General features: G+C 44.3%; 1 protein-coding gene across 26 annotated transcripts in view; it reads left to right on the top strand.

Moving 5' to 3' along the window:
- The first annotated feature begins 628 nt into the window (after positions 1 to 628).
- Positions 629 to 22,965, top strand: part of ADGRL3 (adhesion G protein-coupled receptor L3) — a 529,386-nt gene continuing 507,049 nt past the window's right edge. For 5 of the 26 annotated variants that reach the window (XM_030013732.2, XM_030013769.2, XM_030013750.2 and 2 more), the window contains exon 1: positions 634 to 1,826. The gene's annotated coding sequence lies outside the window, so the exon portion shown is untranslated. Of the gene's footprint in view, positions 1,995 to 22,965 lie in introns of all 26 variants that reach the window. The other 21 variants (XM_030013851.2, XM_041123792.1, XM_030013830.2 and 18 more) reach the window with 12 other exon arrangements.

Raw genomic sequence — 22,965 nt, 5'->3', positions numbered from 1 at the left:
CCCTGGCCCCAGGCCGCCGCGGAGCTGCCCCCAGCCCCATCGCTGGGCAGCAGGGAGTGGGGCTGTGACGAACAGGCAGGCTGCGATTGGCTGCTTGGCAGGGGACAACAGGCCGGGCAGCAAATGGGAAGGTGGGGAATCCGGCGGGGAATGGTTCTGTGCCGGAAAGACAGGCTGCGATTGGCTTTCTGGGAAGGGAGCACTAGGCAGAGCAGCCAACGGGGAGGTGGGGAAACTAGCACGCGATGGTTCTGCGCCGGAAAGGCAGGCTGTGACTGGCCGCTTGGCTGGGGACAAAAGCCCAAGCGGCCAATCAGGAGGTAGGGAATCCAGTGTGGCGTGGTTCCGTGCCTGGTAGGCAGGCTGCGATTGGCCGCCTGGGAGGGGAGCAATGGACAGATCGGCCAATGGGGCGGCGGGGGATCCTTTCGGGAGGGGGCTGCGGGGCAGGTTGTGGCGGGGGTGGGCGCCGGGGCAGTGCGGGCCCGCGGGAAGGGGGCGGCTGCGAGGCAGTGCGGGCCGGGGGGGGCGGCGCGGCGCGGCGGGGCCGGGCCAGGCCGGGCGGTGCGGTGCGGTGCCGTGCCGTGCCGTGCCGTGCCGTGCCGGCCGGCTGCTAGGTGGAGCCCGCGTCCGCGCAACCCAGATCCGGGCCCTCGCCGCTCCCCCGCCCCTCGGCTCGCCGCCCGCCCGGCTCCGTGCGGCCGCCGCCGGGCAGGGCAGCAGCGCCGCGCCGCCCGCCGTCGCCGCCGCCTCCTCCTTCTACCCGGGCCCCGCTCCCCGCTCCCGGCCCGGCCCTGCGGAGGACGCGGGCGCTGCGGGTCCCGCCGCCCCGGAGCGCCTCCGCCCCCGCTCCGTGTCCGTGCGTGTGCGGCGCGCGTGTGTGTGCGCTGTGCCGAGCCGAGCCGAGCCGTGCCGTGCCGTGCCGTGCCGGCGGGGCCGCCCGCCCGCGGCCATGGGGCCCCCCCCGCGCCCGCTAAGCATCGCGCGGGGCGCGCCCGCCGAGCCGCCCCCCCTCCGCGCCCCGCCCGCGCCGGGGCTGGCGGTCTCCGCAGCGGGAGGAGGAGGAGGAGGAAGGAGCTGGGGTGCCGGCGGAGCCCGGGGGGCTGAGGACGACCCGCCTCCCTCTGCGCGGGCGCCTTTGTGTCCCCCAGCCCCGGCGGAGCGAGGGGCCGCGGGCAGGGGAGCGGATGCAAAGAGCGGCTGGTGCTGGAGGGGGAAGAGAAAAAGGGGGATGGTGGAAGATTTTTCTCCCCCCCCCCCTTTTTTTTTTTTTTTTTTTGGTGGTCTCTTCGGCAGCGGCTGTTCTTCCCCAGCAGCAGCGGCGGCAGCAGCAGCAGCAGCAGCCCAGGCAATGACTCTGCCGCATACGAATCGCCTGGCCGGTCGTGCCGGCTCCGGAGACATCGCCTTGCTCTGAAGTTGCCCACCTGGAGGAGGTAAATCGGAGCGGGGCTTTGGTCCAGAGGGGTCGGCGACGACGGGGAGAGGAGGGAGCGATCGCCTCCCCCATCTCCACACACCGTCCGTCCTCCGGGAGGGAGCCTGTGTAGCAGAAGAAGACGGCAGAAAAGGAGAGACTTTTTCTTCTTGCTATTTTTTTCCTTTTTAATTTTTTTTTTTTTTTTAAATTTTTCCTTCCTTGAGGGAGGTTCCCTGTTTCTCATCCCCTCCCTTTTCCTCCTGGCTGGGGGCTTTGGTACTGTGGCCAGGTCTGCTTCCTACCCCCACCCCTGGTTTTAATGGCTGGATTGTGGCAGCAGCTCCCTGCTGCAGGTTGTTGAGGAACTGATGGGGACTTGCATCTCAGGAGCCGGAGGTGACTAAAGGTAATTAACCACCCAACGGATGGATGCTCACCAGCCCTTGCCTGGCCGTCAGTCGCACCCTTGCCCGGTTGCATTGGGCTGAAGGGTGCCGGCCGCCCTGGGCGCACGCTTGGATTGAATTATCTCGTAATAAGGATAGTTTGCCTTCAGGGGGGCTGGATCCTCCAGGTAACGGGGGAGCGTCTCTCTGGGTCTGCATGCTGCGGGGGGACAGTGGGGACAAGGGGCGTGCTGCTAGTTGGGAAATGCCTCGTCGGCTCCAGCCAGGTTTGGCTATGGACAGTTAGGGTGGCGAAGGCAATGGGCAGATGGAGGAGACCTGGTAGGTTTTGTTCTTGCTCTCCCTTCTGTTTTTCTATGAAAGGCACCGTGTTGGACCAGTGGGTTTGCTGGTGAATTCCTGAGTTCCATGTGTCTCCCCTGTCCTCATGCCCACCTCTTCGTCTGTCTACGTTTCTGTTTAATTGCTGAAGGGTGCCTCGAGAAGCAATCGCTTTCCTGGATAGCGGGAGGCAAAGGGTGGGCAGGGGGCATGGGTGGGGATGTTGCTGAATTGGGGGGGTGGGTGTGTGTATCGGGGGTCACGTGTGCGTGGATATGGGGTGGTAGGGTAGAGGTCTTGCATCCAGCCCGGTGGCCCCAGGTTACAGGTAGGCGCAAGCTTCTCTTTCCCTTGCAGCCAGAGAAGCAAATGTATGGTCCAGGTAGATGCATTGCTAGAGATGTTCAGAGCTCCCCACCTCCTGCCTGTGAGATTGCATTTGCCGGCTCTAACAGTATAGGGCTGGCATTTGCCAGAGGGATTTTTGATCAAGAGGGCCGGTATGTATGGCTGGAGGAAGAAAATTGCTTTTTTTTAATGCCCCCTTTTTTTTTTTTTAACTCTTGGTTTATTTGCTTGCTTAATTATTTATTTGCATTCCCCTTGCAATCATTTTTTGACTGTTTAACTGGGAAATATGGTTGTAAGGCTGATGATCACTGTCTGCCATGAGCCAGAGAGCAGCCCTTTCCTGCTTCCCAGTCTACGGAGCCTACTTCGAGCTGATGCCCTTTATTGCTAATGAAGATGTAGGTACAGTGCCCCAGAAATGTGCCCTGGGTACCTGGGGGATTGCCTTCAAGGGCTGAGTTTGATCAGCAGCTTTGTGTCCAGAGTTGTCCATAGAACCAACGTAGCGCCCCCGATGCATTTAGTTGTTTTTTTCTCCACCGTTTCCCCTATAGACAGGCAGATGTTTAGTTTTGCGGGAGGGATGGCGAGGTAGGAAAGGAACCTCTTTCTCTCCCTTTCCTAATAGGCGTGTGATTCTTCTCTGCGGTAGTTAAAACAACATGTATATGGCCAAAAGCAATGGATTGTTGTCTGCTTGTCACTGTAGCATTCATCGCTTTAGCCAAAACAACCCAAGTCTGTTGCATTTACTTTCCTGTTTAGATCACTCATTAGGAGGTATTAGCATTTGCACTCTCCCAATCCTAGTTCCAGGCAGCTAGCTGCTTAGGAGGAGGCTGAGATGCAAAAAACAAGGTGAAAATGCCATCTGTGTCTTGATATAAGGCAGATAGGTAGTCTGCTAGTTGCAGTTTCTTTCTGTATTGTAGCACTGTTTATTCCACAGCATTGGATCAAGATTTTCAAAGCTGACCAAAAAAAAAAAAAAAAAAAAAAGTCTTCCCTGGAGTTAAAAATAAATAAATTTCATTTTTGTTGTGGAATGCCATCTCTTAAAGAGCTCAGCCAATGCTGCCTGCTTGGTATTGAGTAGTGGCATATGATTTGTAGAGCTCATTTATCATCATTTCCAGGGGTTTGCGATATGAACAGGCTTCTACTGTGTATTCATTAGGAAAAATCCTTCCATGGAGTTTTTTATGGGGGTAAACCAGGTGTTGCAGGTTAAAACAGGCTGCTGTCAAAAAGTCTGCAGTTGTCACTGCAGACGGGGAAGGGATAAAATCTGTGCACCCATGCTGATGTTGGGTGACAAAGTTCAGGTTAGGGCTCCCCTGTAAAGCCATATTTTTTTCTACCGGTAAAACAACTGCTCTGAGATGGCAGGAGTCAGTCCCCCTTGTTGTGGTTGAGGCTGCTCGGTTTCCAGCTCCTTAGAAGTATTTTTTTCTTATTTAGGCTTGGTTTACTATAAAGTGTCTGTAGTCTTGTTACCTGCTAGCAAAAAATAAAGTGGATACAGATCTCTGGTGTGTCTGTTTCCAAAAGGACTGAAGTTTTTATAAAGCTAGTGTTGGCCCGTGAATTCCGTATAATTTTTGTTATTCAATAAAATATGAATTTTGCCTTTTCTTCCGGTAGCTGTTAAGAGAGGATATGTTTAATTTCGCATTTAATTCCAAAGCAAGCTAAATGGCAGTGCAGATTGATGACAGTGAAAACACCGAGTCCCGCTTTGTGGAACAATGAGATGTTAATGTTATTTGTTAAGTTTAAGGCTAGCAAGTCCCCGCTCAGATGTTTTGTTTGACAGAAGTAGGAGACGGGTTGGTGGTTTCTCGGTGCCCTCTGGAGATGGTGGAGCAGCTTGTGTCTCAGCCCAGGAAATTCATCCCCCAGCGCCTGCCGGGGCGATCCCCCTCCTTTGTTTGCCGCAGCCGGGGCTCAGCCGTGTGTCCCACAGGTTGGGATGCCACGGGGACCGCGTCCCTTCCCGCCGGGGTGATGTGGCGGAGGTGCTCGGCTTGCCTAACCTGGCGTTAATTGCAGAGAAGACTTCTTCCTTCCGCAGCAGCAAACAAATTGCCCTGCCCGCTGGTGCGAAAGCGAAGCCGGTGCCCTTTCCTGGATGGGAGGGAAATGCGAGCAGGTTTGTAGGTGAAGATGCAGGCACACGCATTGAGCTGGCTGGCTGATGAGCTGGGTGGCTGTGTGCTGCCCAGCATCACGGGGCTGTTATAAAAATAAATAAATAAAAATTTAGAGGCAGGTGGACTGAATTATCGGCCGGGACTGGAGAGGAATATGCATGACCTTTAGCTTTGGTCAGCACGTCGGTTGGAGTGCCTGACGCTGCCGTCAGGGTTTTCGCATTCAGAGCATGAGCGTATGCATCATCAACATGAGTAAATGAGATGCACACGGGAGAGTGAAGTCTTTGTAAATGCAGTAGTCCTGGGAACGGGTGATTTATTATTACAGATTTTAATACTAATAGCGTTGGGACTGGTGCAGATTGACTAGGAAACTATTTCACGTGTGACACAGTATAAAGGATGAGCTGAAGATTGATGAAAGAGATGGAATTCAGGGAGCAAGAATGGATCAGGGAAAAGCTAAAACATGGAGGATGGGCTCGAGGCTTCTTATGCTTTAAATAAGTTTTCTTTCTTTTTTTTTTTTTTTCTGTTTTAAATTATGTGACTTGGTGGTTGTGGAAGCAGCCCAATGCTGTGATTGGAGTGATTTTGATAAAACTTCTTACTCTTAGAGCATTCTTGCACATCACAAGAGAGGTTTGGAGGAACAGCTCAAGAATTATTATTTTGGAGCGGTGATGACTTGAGAGCTAGGCATCACAATATTGATGTTTTGCTTGGGACAATACTGAGACACCAGGACAGGCCTGCAAAATATAGAAGTGTTTTCCTGCCACTTTGGATGATGGGCTGCTTATTGGGGTGGGATGCACTTGGTGAGCCTTGAAATTTTGAAGAGGTGTTTACCATAGTTCATGGGGACTCCCAGTTCTTCCCTGCTGGTCCCTTTCTCATTCAATAGATGTCCTGCCGGGATGTGAATACTAGAAATGCACCATGATGCCAAATTTTGAGTGTACATACACGCTTCAGTCTCTGCTATGTCTATAGGCAATGCTTTCAGGTGTCTGTAGGATGGAGAGCTAGAAAATGTGTCATTCATAGCAGTTCACTCTGCCCCAGGGTATTTGTAGGAACGTAACTGTCCCAGGCAAGGCAGTCTGGCACGCTGGCCTCTGACTGTTTCATCTCCTGGGGTCATGTCTGCCTTGGCAAATCTTTGTCACGAACCTCACCAGCACTTAATATCAAGCTCTTTAATCCCTGCTTGGGGGGTGTGTGAATATGTCCTCGTTTTTGTAGGTGCTGAGGTGTTCCAGCACTCCCTGATCTCATCCTGGTGCCTGCAGGCAGTGGAAGCTCCCAGAGCAGGCTGCTGAAGTAGGAGGAGCTTGCGTTTGAGGATCTACTTTTAATTCTTGGCTACTTTAATGGCAAGGAAACCACCTCCTACTCAAATCTGTGATGTGATTCTAAGACGTTATCCTATTGCCTGTTTTTAGCCTCCGAGTTTGCAGTGTAATGCTTGCTTTACGTTCCTGACTAGATAATCTCTACAGTGCGCAGTCTGAAACGCATGTGTCTCCTGGGTGCAAGCTAAGCATTCATTTTTAAGACGACTTCTCTAAGGACACCTTGACACTCTAACTTTTACTTCAGCAGTCTTTTCAGAGCCTTCTGATTTTGCCTGTAAAGCAGATGCATTTATCAGTCATTGCACCAAGTGTCTTTAGCTATAGCAAGGTAGCTAGTCTTTTCAGGCAATAAAACTTCATTTTAATTGTGTTCTGGACCACTGTTTTACTTACTAAGCAGTGCTCAACATGGGAGTTTTTCCTAGCCTGTCTGAAACCTCTGTTTTCCTGTGGAAGAGAAGTGAGGACTAAACCATTTTTAAAGGCCTTTTTCTTTCTGTTTTTTTTTTTTTTCTTTTTTTCCCCCCTTCTTAAACTTTTCATCTCTACTGCTTCAGGCCCACTCCTGTCCAAGGGAAGTGTTGCTGCTTCAGTGATGGGGCTCCTTCCGTAGTTGATGGAGTGCTTCTGTTGGCTTCCCTGTGAGGGGAAGATGCTCGAGAATCTCAGATGTGGTATCTTCTCAAAAGATGCTCCAGAATCTCAGATGTAGTATCTTTTCAAAAACATTCCCCCGCTTCAGCATCATGTTTCTCCTAATTGGGTTGTAATGTCTTTGCCAGAGGTGGCATTTCAGGCTGAACAAAGCTGTGTACGCAGGTGAAGACTTGAAATCTGTGCACACTTCTAAAATCTGCTTATGAAAACAGTTGGAAATTAAAATCAAGACGCTTCCATTTGAGACTTGACATCTTTCGGTTTCAAGGGTCGTGAAACAGATACTGTTCTGAAGGAAGCAAAGAAGTGTTTGGAAGCTGTCCTAATTAGGCAATATGAAGTTATATATTTCATTTAAATGCCTAATAGTAATAAACTTTTACAGAGCATCCATTGATGTATGGCCTCACACTACAAGGATTTTTTTTTTTTTTTTTTTTTAAAGCACCTTAGTCAGCACGTGGGTAATTACATACGAATTATTTCAGTGGTTACAAACCTAATGCTTCAGCAGTCTGTAGCACAACTCCAATTCATTGCAGTGGATACCTGACAGGGAACAGCTTTGAAATATTTCACACAATGTTTTGAGTAGGTTGGATCATAGCTTTGCTACTATTAATTGTAATAGCTTTACTGACTTGATTGCAGTTGCACTGATTTATACCAGGTAAGGTCATTGATTTTGAACTTCGCAATGGAGCTATGCGTTTCTAAAACTTACAGCGAAACGTCATAAATACAAAGGATCAACATGAATATTTTCTTACAGCAATGCAAAGTTAAAATGAAGTGAAATAGTACTCTCTGTGCTTTTGTAGAAGTGGTGCTTAAAATGTAATCATGAATCGCCCTACTATAAACTCCTGTGAAAGGTGCCAGTGCTGACAGCACTGTTCTGAAAAGAGGTCCAGTCTAAACCTGGCACCTTCGGATAAGACTCTTAAGTGGTTTTATACCAATGACAAGTAGCTTGTGTGTAACAGTCATCGCATATGAGCTTTTACAATAAGTCCCTCTCCCACTCCATGGGAACCAAGAATCTGGTTACAGAGGTGAGGATGCTGAATGAACAGACATTATTTAAAATTAGAGGGGTAGAAACATTCTGACTAATGCAGTCTTAGTGCATCCATTTATTGTATGCAGACACATATATAGACTTGTAAATATCATGATTTGGGGAACAGACACAGTTCTGGGTTTTTTTGTCAAACTTGGAGAAGTTAAAAAGAGGTATTTAAGAATTGCACCTATACCCCAAGCATATGTACCTGCATCTGTATGTCTGTGTGTGTGAATACATAGGTTTTGTTTTTGCAATGATGGTGCTGATGCATAGAGGTTTTTTAATTCTGTTGCTGGAAAAACTTCTCTCTCTGTTGATTTTCTGATTCTTTTTTGAGTTCTTGAGATGTAGGTGCAGTGATGGACAATAACAACAAAATACTTGTGCACAGGTCTGCAGTTTTAAAATTTTAACTGAGTTGCTCAGTTAATAGTCCAGCACCAAAATAATTGGTGAATAATTTCAATTTCACCACATTGCTCACAAATGCTGAGCAACCACACATTTTATCAGAGTTGGTGCTGGTCCTTGCTTATTTGTTGTAGCAGCCTGTTCCCACACTGAAGTTGCTGATCCCAAGCCTGCCTTAATGAGAATTTTTTCCAATGCCCTCAGAGTACAGAAGACAAGTGTCACTGTTGCAGGAGTGCTGTTTGCAGCTTTCTTGGAGATGTCAACATTTTCCTACAAGCAAGGAGTAGGGGTATGTTAGAGGTAAGTATGCTAGCTAACTTTGGGCTGATCTAGGTTAGATGAGGAATTCAGCTCAAAAGAGCCCAGCACCAGGAGCTGCCGAGCTGTTGACTGTTTGGGTTTTTTTTAACATACCTGGTGTGTTGTGTTGGAGGACAGCGGGAGAAAAGGGAAGCGTTGAGCAGAGGCGACACCCCTGTTCTGTTTGATAGGTGGGTCTTGCTGTTTCCAAGCCCTGCAGAGGCACTATGCTGCCTTGCTATTCAGTGCCCTGTCGCAAACCAAGCCTTGGCTTAAGCCCCTGAGAATAGGGGAGGGACCCGAGCCCAGTTTTTGATGTTCTGCATGGGTGGGTGCCCTGAATACTCAAATGCATTCCAGTGACAGCTGACCCTGTAAGGAGATTTTCAATAGTGCTCTGTTTTTTTTCTTCTTTTTTTTTTGCTTCCCTTCCTTTTTTCTTTTCTTTTTTTCTTTCTCCTCCCCCCCTTTCCCCCCCCCCCCCTGTTCCAAAGACTGCTGGGGGAAAGGAAAAAAAAAAAAGCACCCATGATAGCCATCTCTTTGAGTATTTGAGTAAGTTTCACTGTTGGAGAGAGTTGAGGAGAATTTCAGGGATCCTGTTAACTCCTTTCCTTTCATGCTGCCTTTGCGTGTGTGTGTTACTGACTGACACGTCGTCATTTCGAAGTGGTGCAAATTCCCGTCACTCACTTCAAAGGGGACAAGTTTTTGTTTTTTTGGAGTTTTTTTGTGTTGTGTGGTTTTTTTTTTTTTTTCCCCAGCAGGATGTATGCTGCAGGTTTTGTATACAGAAATATCTGCCATGTAATGCGAATCCTTATTTGCCACTTTTGTCTGTGTGTTCCTTTGCATCTTTTGGCTTGTCCCGTCCCCCCCCCCCCCCCCCCCCCCCTTTTTTCTGCAGTAACAAAAGGCTTTTGGATTCTATCCTGAATGACTTTTTATGTTAAGGCTATCTGGAGGTACACAAAATTGGTCTATAATCCTGTAGTAGATGGCTTATCCAGAGTATCCAGAGAACAGCCGTTCTTGTTTCTAGCACACCACAGATTGCTATATTGCACATTGTGCCTCAGCTCAACCTCGTTGGAACTGTGTGTGTGATCTAAAATGTTATTCCTTTGGATTTAGGATATTGCAATCAAGGCCTTTAATTGTTTGGAAATGTGTATATCCTGCTTCCTTCCAAGGGAAATTATGGTGTGACTCCTGCACTTGCAACTCCCACAGCACAGACTTCTTCAAGAAAATGTCATTTTGGATTATCTTTAATGGATGCTGGTGTGTGGAGTGGCTGTGTGTCTTTTTTCCCCTCTCTTTTCGTTTTTTTTTTTTTTAAAAGAAGGACAGTAATATTACAATTGCTGCTTTATTTGGTATGACTCCAAAATGATGTGTCTCCTTGTGTAAAATTCATCCTGATAGGTATTTGAAAAATACTGATTACGATGCATAGAGTGATAACTTGTGACCTTTTGACAAGTGATCTGCAATTACAATCGTAATGCACTTTATAGATCTCCTTAAGTAGGTCACCAATTTGCAATGAGTCTTTCTAAAGTCTGTGCGATGCATTTCGATTGCAGGAGTGGGGAGCACTTCTCCATATAATGTCACCGATTTTCCAAAGAAAGGCTAAAATGCGACAAGGGAATTATACCTGTGCAAGTATCCTTGTTTTGGTGAGACGTACAGGTGCACGTCACCGAGCGCATGAGGGTATTCCCAGCTCAGCAGCTCTGTGTTTGCAGTGGGGCTGAGACGTTGGGTAAAACTCCAGCAGCTGTAGAAAGATGTTGGCCAGTAGACTCAAGCAGTTGTTTATGCCAGCCTAAACTATGAAGTTGTAATTTTCCCATTCAAGGGGAGAATCTGGACCTCTGCAGTGTCTGTGGGGTTGTTTGTGGCAGGCAGGGAGAATGGGATATGGTGGGGAATATATCCAAGAGCTGCCTCGCTGTTTGTCTCCTCCAGCTTTGGGAGCAGCAGATGGGGGGTTGTCTTCTCCAATGCCTTTACGCTTGATCGCACTCTCATCCCATGCGAGCAAAGGGCAGACCAGCATAACCCATGGTCCAGGCTGTAAGGGTGAGGATGCCAGCTTTTGTCTGACCCTTTTCAAGCTGCGGGCTTGAGCACAGCAAGGGTCCAGGGTTCCTCCCAAGTTCATGTAATCTGGGGGCAAAGCCTATTCCAGCAGTAGTCATTGTGGTAATGCTGGTGACTTAAAAAAAAAAAAATAATTAATAGCCAAAGTAATAGGCAAGTTAGTGAAGAATATCACGGAAGTCTGGTCTGTAGTAATATAGATGTATTTTGCAGTAGTAGTAATGTAATGCTGTTTCTTTGAGCTGGTTCCTCCTCTTATTACTACAATAAAATAAATGGCAAAGCGTATGTTGACCTAGGGGTGCCAAGTCGACTGCTGATTTCTAACTCAGATAGGTCTCTGTGGGGCTGCAGTAGGAGCCGTAGTCAAACACCAAGCAGATAATCACGTGTTTTTGGGTTTTTTTCCTGTAAATCACTTTTCCTTTTATGCCATAGACATTTGTGTGGGTGGTTCCTTGTTGACCACAAAGATGAGTTTTTTGTTGTCTTTCATTTACGTTCTCTATTGAATTAGCAGAGTTACGCAGTTTTGTCTGTCACACTTGGGTGGGATACTGCAATGATTTAATTTAAAATGAAAGAGAGATGTCTTTATTTTAGGGAAAACCATGGCTAAGTGGTGAGAGTAAGCAGGTCTAGCCTTTACCAGAAACCCTAATTAGAAGAAATCCCATGTACGGTTGACCTTGACTATTGAGACAACCCTCAAAGAAGAAAGAGCACTAAAAATTAGTATGCTGCCAGCGCTGCACTTTTATTATTTGACGTTATTAAGCAAACTCGGTGTGTATTTCTTTTTTGAAGCGTTTGATTAAATGTGTGATCTTATCTTGGTGAAATGGCCCGCTGGGCTGCAGACAGTGGTGTTCAGAAATGAAATTTGTTTAGAGCCTCTGAACAGACATTTATTCAATGAGACCTTTCTTGAATAATAGATGTGACAGTGAGATAGCTTGTGCAACGTGTTTTGGGGTTTGGGCTTTTTTTTGTGTAGGGAGTTGCAATGTGATTGGGGGGAGAAGATAACACAAGTGCACAGGAGTGAGAATAGGATGTGTATGTAGGGAAATTATCATACGTTGCAGAATCAGGCCCCAGTTCTGCCAAGAGTTATTTTTGGGCAAAGCTTTGCACGCTTTGGGACCTCCCTGTTGTCATATTGTTTGGCATATCAAGTGATGCACATACATATCTAGCTCTGTATCAATAACCTTATCTTTTAGTTAGAGCTTTTAAGATGCTTAAATTTTGTGGAAATAAAAAAAAAAACCCCACAAACAAAAATCCTCAAACAACAAACCAGAGAAGCATGGTAGTTGACTCTTGGGGTCAGGGCTGATGTCCTTAAGCAGTTCTTTGGTTTATAATAGTCCCACCAAATCAGTGAGACTAAGGGAAGGAGGCTAGACCATGCATAAGGAAGGCAGGCTTCACCAGAGGATGTTCACCTCTTGTATTGTGTCCAGTGATGAGAAAATGTGAATTGTCAGTAAATAGCCTCATCTTCCTTGTTTTTTTCATTGGAAGCACTGCTTTCTTATTAGGCACAGCTACTGTGCGACCCTCCACCAGGGAGAAAATACCCTAAATGGGGCTTCCAGTTTTGAAGCATTATCAGAGATGCAATGATATATATCTGTTTTTCCAGCAAAACAGTCAACTTCATTATAGTTCTCCATACAGCTCACAGGGATAAGATTTCATTGGACATGTGGACTGCACAGGATTTTCAGCTGTTGACACACGATTACACACCTTGCTTTTCCCAAGATGAAGCTGAGAAGGAACATGAATACCTGAAATTTTTTTTTTCTTTTTTTTTTTTTTCCAGTAGTGGACTTAAAAGAATATACTGTAGTGATCTCTGAGGGTGAGAAGTGTGAATTTTCTGAGCGGCTTAGTCTTCTTCTGCAAAAGGGCCTTTTTATATAGAAAGTTTGCTTTTGAGTGAAAGGAGTCCCAGAGTGCCTGTGCTGTAAAAGTGTGTTTTGATCAATCCCCATCTGCCCCACTGCTTCCCTGCATTGCACAGCAGCTGTCTTTACATCAGGTTAGATGGTGATTAAGTGATTCCTCCTTCTAGAGGTAAAACCAAAATCTTCCTTTACAGGAGTCAAGAGAAGATGGGAGCTCCGTACCTCAATGATATGCTGAGGTGCCAACTTAGGAGTCCTCCAGCATTTGATGCTCCAGCTGCTCATCTTCCCCACTCTTTGGTTAATGTGGTTGTTTTTCTTAAAAGCTGTATGGTTCTCAGGACTTTCTGATAACTTAATTATGGGAACATTTTTCTTTCCTGGTGCACCAGGATCTCACCAGATGCCAAATGTAGCTTTGCCAGGCTGGGTGTAAAGTACAGGAATTAATGTGTCTGGGAGCCCTTTGTATTTTGCCACGATGCTTGCCTGAGCTTGAGGGATAATTTCTGCTTGCAAGGTGACTTATGTATGTGGTATACTGAGGAATACAGCCTCCTCCATGAGGAAACATGTAGCTTACAGGCATATTTTAAGGGGCTCTTCCATACATGTGCAGGTAGATACGAGTCATCTTTGTAGCAGAGACAGTAAGCCCAGAGCCAGGGGTCGAAGACCAGCAAATATGATCCCCTTGAGCATCCCAGATGGTGTCCCCAGGGCTGGTTTGGTGCGGAGGGTGGTGAAGCTGCCTGCCATGAAATCATTCCTCTGGGATGGTGGTGGGCAGTGGGGTAGGGTAGGGGCAAGGAGAGCCACGTTTATAACTGCTTCGTTGGTTGTGAAAGGATGATGGGGATTCTTGGATCTGGCATGAGCTCAGTGAGGTGCTCAGACAGGCCATGTCTTACCTGGGTACCTGCGTGGAAGCTAGGTTATAATCCAGCCTTAAAAAAACCCCAAATATTTTAAAATGGTCCTTTATGCAGATGGAACTTGCACATGAAAGCACAGCCTGCTAGAAAAAGTAATCGTCCCATTAAGATCTGCTTAAACTAGAAGTCAGTCAGGAAAATAAAGATGGAAAATTAGAAAATTCACTGGACTGAAGTCTGCTTGACATCTACTCTTCTACAGAAGTAACTTGGTCTAAGTAACTCCGTACATAGTGGTTTCTGAGCTGAGTTTCGAAATTCATTTCTGAACTGGGAATGGTAACTCGGTATAATTTTTTTTTCTTCTTTTTTATGTATGCAAATGCTGCAGAATTATAGCATTTCACCTAATTTTGAACTCTTAACGGGGCTCTTAAAATGGGAAGAAAAATCCATCACAGGTAAATTTCTAGGGTGGCTGTTTAAAAGGGAGCTAGCTTTTTTTACTAGTATTCTGTTGCTCCTAAAGCTAAGCCAATGGTTTTAATTAAAAAATTACTTGCCACACATGCTGGATGTGCTAGTTGGGTTGGTGCACGCTGTGAAGGCACCACTGATGCTTCCCGTCCTGAGATGGCCCTCGGCAAATGTCCATGGGAGCAGTGGTGCTCTTGTATGAAGAGGTATTTTATGGTCCCATTTCCCTGTCTGGAAGTCGCCTGTGCAGGACTTGAGGACTTTGTGCAGTTGTGTGGGCTTTGGGGCTGCAGTTACTGCTGGAGGTCCCACATGTGTCAGTGCTCTTGGTGGCAAAAACTAATGCTATGCAAATGCCACAAGAAAGGGAAAGTTCCTCCTTACAACATCACCCTAGGACTCGAGAGAACCCACCTGGCCAGGTGTTACACAAAACCTATGAGAAGGGGATAGTGCCCACGCTGCAGGCAGCACAAGGTGTTGTGTTGCAGTGCATCCTAATTATTCCACTTGGCAACGTTGCTTACTTTCTGCTCCTGTTGAATTTCTGCCTAATTTTGCCTAACACACCTAATTTTTGGCGTGTTAGGGAGTAAGGGACTAATCAAAACTATGCAGTTAAAATCGTGTGTGTGTGCAGTAATAAGGTTCAAAGGTGGTTGTGTAATTACGTTAAGTTCCCAGCCTCCTTGCTAATTTTCTGCTGATTGAGGGGGAGAAATGAGGATGCCTTTGTGCCCTGATGAGTGTCTTCGCTTCCAGCAAAGCAGGGGCTGATGGCTGGCTACCCCAGACTTTTCCCAGCTGGATGCCTACTCTATTTTCTTACAGTTTATTCACTTCCATTTCCAGACTCATTACGTCAGACATCCAGGGTATGTAAAGATGATGTATATGTATCTACTGATGCTATTGTAGCATGGAGTGATTATTTAAATTAAGCAAGAGGACATCTTTCATCAAAAGGGCAAGATAAAATAATAGCAGGAGCGCTGCTTTGTTTAATGCAGGTCTGTGGTCTTGGTACTGAGATTTCAGCAGCTGGCAAGACACTTCATCATCTGGGAAGACCTGCTGGGAGCCACAAATTAATCACGTCGCGGTATCTTGACGTTGCCTTGCAATGTTTGCGCTGCGGTGTTCAGCTCTAGGTGCTGATGTTACATCATGGCAAAAAAGATACTGGTATGTGCCGGTGGAGGAGGATGAGCAGATAGTCTTGTGGCTGCCTCCATTTTCTGGCTGCAACGAGCTTATGAAGGGAGAGGACGTGGGGTTTTTTTCCTTCCCTTTTGCCTTTTCTCACTGCCTTGCATATCAGTTCTCATCTTATTTACATTTTAGGATATCAGGCCAATGAAAAATGTACTTCCTGTTTTTTCATATTGGTATGATTTTCTTGTCCGTGTCTCTATACTGCTCTTGTCAGATAAGTGTACAGTGAAGAGTCAGTTTTTGCTTTTAAACGAAGAAGCTGTCTTTCCCTTATTAATTTGGCTTTGGCCAAGGCTCTGAAATCTTCAAAGTGATATGGAAATGTCTCTCAGTTTGAGTGCTTGGACGAAGGCCAGCAGAGGTTTTCTTGTGTGGGCTTGCTTTGTTTGTTTTCCTCAAAAACTGTGTGTTGATTCAGGCCAATTGCTGCTGATACAGCCTTTGGATATAGTGTTTGTAGCTAATTAAAAATAGCCGCTAATTGAGAGCTGAATGTTGTGGACTTCAGTTTTCCTGCACGTTAGCTTGGATAAGAGTTTTCCTGGAAAAGTAAAGAGTGAATCTGCTTGAAGAGACTTGCAAAGATCTGCTTCGTTCAGTTTGGAGACACATTTGAAAAGTAATTTAGTGGTGACTCATACTATTGCTAAAATATGTGGGAAATTGAGGTTTCTTTTAAAAGTGCAACATCTTGTCACTTTATCTATAGGTGATAACTTACATGTTATTACTTACATATGATTAGCAGGGCCATCACCTGCAGGTAGCAGCAGCAGAAGTATTGAGTCCAGCTGGACGAGCGTGGCACGGTGTAATCCTCTTGTGCCACATGATCCATCTGCTGAACAATTGATCTGCTGAACTTCCTTTAGTCCCCGTGCTGACCTTTATCATTTTGTGTCTTTTCTCTTTAGACGGCTCTATGTATGCCACTGATTGAAAACAATGTTTGAACACTCCGGTGAGAAGTTGCATGTGTACAGTGACTTCACCGAAGTCATGATTTGCCAAAGCCTGTGAATTTTGGAGATACCTTAGAAGTTGTCGCTGTTCCAGAAATAACACCTGTTATATGTTGGATATGAAAGGAACAAAGATACAAACATGTACTTTATTTATTACTTTAGGCAGAAATAGTGGATGATGCTTGGATCCTGCTTGTATTTTTATACTGACAAATGCTTAGCTTTTCCTTACAACTAACCTCGGCTCCAAATGGCTTGAGCTTCTGCTGGCTGCTTTTTGATGAGTATGGTGTTCTTGCAAGTTTACCTTTTTCTCTTCTCCCTGAAGTAACTGAACAAAATTATTTGAGTTGGTCAAGTATCTAGAAGAGCATCCCAGTGAGTAGCCTGCCTGCTCTCCTGCTACCTGCCTGGTCACTGAGTTGGGCTGAGCCATGCAGAGCAGGATGCTGCCGCAACTGGAGAGCATCCACCGGCGCACGTTTGGTGGTTGGCTGGCCGGTCGCTGCTGTAGGCTGCTAGCAGATAAGCCTGGGATGGTTAATAGACTCATTAGCAAGCTTTTATTGCAGTGCTGAAGTGTGGTGCACAGGAATCAAACATTGTTTTGGTTTGTTTGTTTAGCTAATTGATATTTTTATAATTTTCTTCTTTTATTCTGCACCCCACTTTTGCTGTGGGATTAGTGTGTGTGGTTTTTGTGGTGGTTTGCTTTGATTTTGTGGTTTTTTTCAGGTGGTTTTTTTTTGTTTGTTTGTTTTTTTGCTTTTTGTTTTTTTAAAGGAGAATAATGAGGTAGGTTTAGTTTATCTGGCTGAACAGAGATGTCTGTATGCAAGGTAATCATTTAAACTGGCCGCCTATCTAATGGAAAGAGGGAGGCACTTCTGAGGCATGGTTCCTTTCCTTCTCATGTAGGCATTTAAAATAGGTCAGATGAGTTGCACCCTAAAAAGCTTATTTCTCTCCACTGACTGTAAAGGAAGCCTAAGGTGGCAAACTCAGGTAGAGACATTTACGTTGCAGATACCTTAAGACGGAGGAGGTGAATCCCACCCCAAGAAATTACTCTCCCTGGCTTGCAGTGCGTTTTCAATTTAAATGTGAATCTGTGTGATAAGTGGGTACCTGGTGCAGCGAAGCTGATGCAGCGGGAAGTGTATGGGGAGGAACTGAAATGGCCCCTGGTCTTCACAGTGCTTGTGCCCAGGAGGAGCTCTCACTTACTCAAAGGAGAACTGGCAGGAGTTGAATTGGTGTAAGGCATGTACCTTATATATCACAAAAATAAATGCAAGCGTGAGCGATCCCTCCTGTTAGTTTTTGTGCAGACCTATACGTTGAGAGTGGGACTCCCATTGTGTGCTTTTGTACCTCCATGGCTTTTTTCCCCCCAAGAACATGTAGTAACCTGCAAACCTGAGCAATTACACCTTTACTCTCCCTTTTTCTTTCGAGGGCTGAAATGTAGAAGTCTGTGAAGATGCTGAAAAGGCAGATGCTGGGAGACGTGTCTGCCTTGACTCGTGTGGGAAGGCATCCCTCGGGTAGGTGCCCTGGGATGCTGAGCCCAGTGGTAGGAGAGAGACTTCCCAGATTGCAGCCCTAAGCTTCTGGTCCCTGACAAATTAAGGGTTTAGCTAACAAAGCTATGTCCTATGCATATGGTGTGCATAGATACTGCTAGTCTCTTAAGACTCAAAAAAAAAAATAAAATTTTTTTTTCCTACCCTCCTTTCTTGAGTCCCCGAGAGCTGCAGTTTGGACAGATGTTCCAGTGCAAGTTTTGGCTGCTTCCCCTCCACCCCCAAATCAAACCCCTTCGTTTTGCCATCTGTTTCTGTGGCTGTATGGGGAATCAGGCTGGGAAATGAAACTCTAATTTTAAAATCTACGTTTGGTTTGTAGCTCTTGCTGGGCTGTTTTTGCCTGGGATCGGTTTCCTGGCTGGTTTACAGCTGATTTTTGTGTAGCTGCGTGGTAGTAGCACAAGCTGTGGGACGGTGTGGGGAGCGCAGAGCTCAAAACATGCATGAGGTTTTCTCTGGGGTGTTGGTGGCTCTCGCAACCTTCCTGTTTCCAACTGTAGGTGCTCTGAAGGTCAGTCCCCGATGTGTTGGCTAAGTCTCTTGCTCTAAGCAACGCTGAACATCGCATGTATGTTTATATAATATGTATAAACCACACATGTATATGTGTGTAGGAATGTATACATGTATATACATGCATATATACATACAGATATATATATGTGTATGTGTGCGTATGTATGTATGGTAACTTGCTAAGTGAGGTGTATTCTGTTCTTTCTTCCCACTGTTTTAATATACTCCAATAAAACCGGACAGAATTGAACTTCAGCATCATGCAAACTCATTTTACAGCCTGCACAGAACTTTGGAGAAAGACAGGAGAGCGAACTGCGTCTTGCATCTTAAAAGCAGAGCTGTATATGCATAACACATGCCCAAATCCATCAATATTGCAGATACGTAGCACTAAATTCACTCACCCCATTCCTAATTATTTGGTGCTGGTTTCTTCTCTGCACTGTTGGTTTTAATTTTTCTAAGCAGGTGACTGAATCCTTGAACAGCCCTTTGTTTTGAATTGGATGGAGATGGGGATTTTTAGGACTGTACTATAGTAGTAACACACTGGTGGCTGGGTGGTTTGGTTTTTTTGAACAGCTGGTGTCATTTCTGTGATGCCATTGTTTGGATGATTTTGCCCTCATTAGTGGACCAAGGGAAGATTTCTTTGTTCTTTAGTCTTGATGTAAAATGGCGTATGTTACTTTCTCTAAATAAAAGGAGAGCTGATAGAAGTATTTAAATACAGAATGTCAGCTAATGATGAAGGAGCATTTAAAACTTGTGTTGTTCTGAGTAAGTTTTAAATGAACAATGAAAACAAAGCAGATGTTGCTGAGTGTTTACTTCAGTGTGGCTTAAAAATTCAGTTTGTGCTTTACAGTCATAATTGTCAGATCAAATTAAAAAATTACAGGGAAGCCACATGGGGTTAGATCCAGTAAAGGACTTTGTATGACTCATTGCCTCAAAAAAATCAAAACCAGGGATAATATTACTTGAAAATTTTAGCCGCCTTTGCTGGAGATGACCAATTCTGATTGAGGGGATTGAGAATGTTCTCTTCAGGATTACTTGGTAGCCCTTGCACTTGGTAATTTTGCTTCAAGTCATTGATTATGAAGCATATTCATGCCTTCCATAGTCTTATGAAGCTATGTGCATGTTTCATTACTATGTTCTCTCTCAGATTTAGGTCATTTTTTACGATTTGTTTGTGTCTGTTTACAGCGTAGTCCTGTTGATTTGCTCTCATTGCTGGGAATTTATCAGTGCATCAAACATCTTTACTTACTTTCAGGTCAGATTTATCCTCTAACTATAGTGGCCAAGCAAAGTGCTTTTGCACAGACCTGTTCCTGAAAATTTCTTGAGGTCATGAAGACACTCTGCTCATTTTGAATAAAATTTATTTGCATAAAAAACCCCTTTGAGCAGTGTGAAGGCTATAACTTTGTAAAGCTCCAAAGTGTGAGTTCAAAATCTGTCTCTGTTCCTCTCCAGGGCAGCATTTGCAGACAGAGCCAGGGTCCAAGGGATTTAAACGTGATATTTTAATGATATCTTAGTTGAATCTTCTTTTCAGTAATTTTCCTAATATTTGCAAATTTGAAATCTGAACAAATCCTCCTTTTATTGGAGAAAACTAGGTTTCTGGTTAGAGCTTGTGGTACACTAGGGGCTTTGGTCAATACAGCTTTAGCATCTGCCTCTGTAAGAAAGAGCTGATTGAGCCTGAATAGCTTCTAGGCGTTGCATTATGACCAACCTTTCCTACTGAAGGACACACTTGAATAGAGAAGTCCAAGCACCAGCTTCTTTCTGAATATCATTCTGTATTTCTGCAAATCTGCTTGTCTCTTGTTGTCAGAATCTTAAATATTATTTTAATGTAGGCTTGTGTTCCTTCTGGTTTTACAGCAGCTGTTAATACAAACTGTTCATGGAGCTGCTCTGACTTACATAGTATTCATTTTTTTAAATTAATATTTCTTTAAAGTTGTTTGGGTTTTTTTTTTTTTTTAAGAAAGTATGTGAATTTGAAGCTCAATTAGTAAAAATGGGGTATGGAGAACTGTTGGTATACATATGTAAAAGAACAAGCTTGTTTACAGAGCAATGAAAAGTTAGAGGATGCAATTCAATAATTATATCTTAGCAAGACGTCAGTCTGATTTCTATAGATTGGTAAGGTAGTATTTTGGTAGCTTTTTCTACAGGTGGCTCTTTTTTTAAAGCTGAAATTCTGAGTATGTGGAGTCTCTAAGATTCATACTACTAGAATGCCTTGAATGTTTTTAATATTTGGCCTTTATAGCTTATGTATTCCTGTGAATAGTGTTTAATGCTGTTCAGGAATGGTATACGTGCTTGCTCTTTTCTTGCAGTGATTTATTTTTCATGTTTTCACTCTTTTGTTTAAAAACAGAATCTTAAAAGGAGTATGATAATTACCAGTTATTAACCTTCATTTGCCATTAGTTGTGTTGAAAGCTGGCATCACAAATGCTGTGAGCATTAAGAAATGTTTTAATTAGGTCATTAGATGCTATGTGATTTAGTGATTGCCCAGAAAGAAACGATAACAGGAAGAGGTGTAAATGGGCAGAGTCTTAATTCAACAAAGCATTTACGCAGTTGCACTAATAGGGCTTAAATCCTCCCTTGCAGTTGAGCATAGGCTTTGCTGGGTTTGAGCCTAAAACAGATTTCCACCTCAAATGGGGAGGGCTCAGCATCTTGGCAGAAGTAGCTGGTGCAGCACAGCTGGTGAAGTTGATGAGTTTTGGCTCCGTGGGCACCATTTCTGTGTTAGCTGGAAGTGGTGCCCCACGCTGGGAACGTCTGCCTTGGTACTTCTCCTTTGCTGTGATTCCTTTATTGGGCGTGTGTTGTTAATCTGTTGTGGGAGGGGAAGGAAAAAAAGAAAGGAAAAAAAAAGGGAAAAAGAAAAAAGAAAAAAAAAAGGGGGAGTAGGAAGTAAATTAGTAAATTCTACCTCAGACTGGAAAATGACATCTTGTTTCTCATTTACTGCCCTGAGCTTCAATGGATGCTTTTACTGTGGCAATGTAAGTGTGTATTTTTATCAATATAATAAAGCAATTCTCTGTGCTGGGGGAAAAAAAATAGTTTCCTAAAGGGCCCATTGACTGCCTTGATTTTAGTCTCTTCCCAGTGAATGGCTTATAGCAGGGAATATTGTGTTAGATTTCAGAAGTCAAAAAAGCCTTGACATTTGGTTGGAGGCATGTTTCTTTGGCCTGCTTTACTAAAAAGGGGAAAAGCTTCAACATTCTAATTTTTAAGAGATGTTTAGTAGCCACGAAATGTCATATCCTCTGCAATCAGATTGCAACATTTTTATTTTTTTTTTAGAGCACAATCAATAACATTAATATTTTATCAGATATTCCCTTCCCACCTTTAAAAAGTGTTTTGCCAGGAAAGAAAGTGTATTTAATAGTTGTACAGGTCGTTGTGCCCTGTGTCATGCCCTGGTAACTTTTGAACCTGTTGCTGAGTTTGATTAGCAGAGGAGGAGAGGTCTCAAATTATTTTCTTCAAATTCTGTGAAAGCTGGCGCCCAGGTTTTCATAACCTCAGGGTTTTTTCTTTTCTTTTTTTTTTTTACAAGCGGAGACTAGTGAGACCTGATCCTCAAATGATGTATTGAGATGGTGCTTATAGCACCTTCAACGGGGCTCCGGTCTATTTATACCATCTGAAGTCTGGCTTTAATTGATGGATTTTTGTACCTTTTTAAGTGAATATAAATTATATGAACGCTTTACAGTCCAAAGTAATAAAAAATCTGAATTGTCACCATTTCTTTCTAATCATATCACAAGAAAGATTCCCGAGTAAAGTATGCACATAAACTTTTAGCCCATTGAAATATGCATATATAATTTAATTTGCATACATTAAATTCTTAGTTTCATTAATGATTTAAGATTCTTTTGGAGTTGGAAGGCTCTGTCACATTTTTTGCTTGATTGAATTGCCTATTCTATTTAAATCAGACTTGGTAATATTGCATGTGCGTTACAGAACGGTACTGGTAACTTTGTTAGACCTTTTATCAACATGACTAATTTATAACTGGCTGCAGTGTATTATTAGCCAGAGATATATTACAGTGTAAGACTTCCCCAGAGTGGAAATTTTATAAAGTGCAAGTAAGATGGCAATGTCAGGGGATGTAGCTGAGAAGGTGAAGGAAAGAAACCTTGGCATCTTACATCAAAAGAGCATTTTCATATTAGCATTGTTAAAAAGGCAGTAAACTCGATTTGTGGTTTCCTTATAAATAAAAATATTAACTGGTATAACAAATTCAAAGAGCTCTTTTTTTTCTATTCTGCTAAAGCAAAACAATAAATGGAAACTATTTTAAACAAATTTTAAACAGTAGCATGCTAAATGAGTGAAGAGCCTTATTTTGCTGCTGGCCCAGTGCTGGCTTGGAAGCTGTTGCTCATGGGCTTCTTCTTTTTGCCGGGATTGTTTCTTTCTTTTGGAAGGTTTTAAGAATATTGCCCCACTAAGACAAGATAATTGTTTTGGTTTTTTTTTTTTTTTGAGGCGACTTCCCGTGTCTCATGTTTACCAGTAGGCATCCTTCTGGCACATAGTAAACATGATTTTTAAAAGGTGGCTCCATAGGAGGCTGTTGCTGTTGGGGTGCCATTGGGTTGCATCTTTTCTTCCATCTACTCAAAATCTTCCGTTTCCTTGGAAACTGGAGTAGTCTGTCTGATTCTCTGATAACCCAATAATCCTATCTCTGGTAAAGACCAGGAAGGGTCAAAAAACTGCATGGGGCATGTGCTGACTCTCTCGATGTGTTG

The sequence above is a fragment of the Aquila chrysaetos genome, chromosome 1, assembly GCF_900496995.4.
Source record: "Aquila chrysaetos chrysaetos chromosome 1, bAquChr1.4, whole genome shotgun sequence".
NCBI classification, from domain to species: domain Eukaryota; kingdom Metazoa; phylum Chordata; class Aves; order Accipitriformes; family Accipitridae; genus Aquila; species Aquila chrysaetos.
The sequence above is the reverse complement of the archived record's forward strand: the minus strand, read 5'-3'. Positions and strand labels throughout refer to the sequence as shown.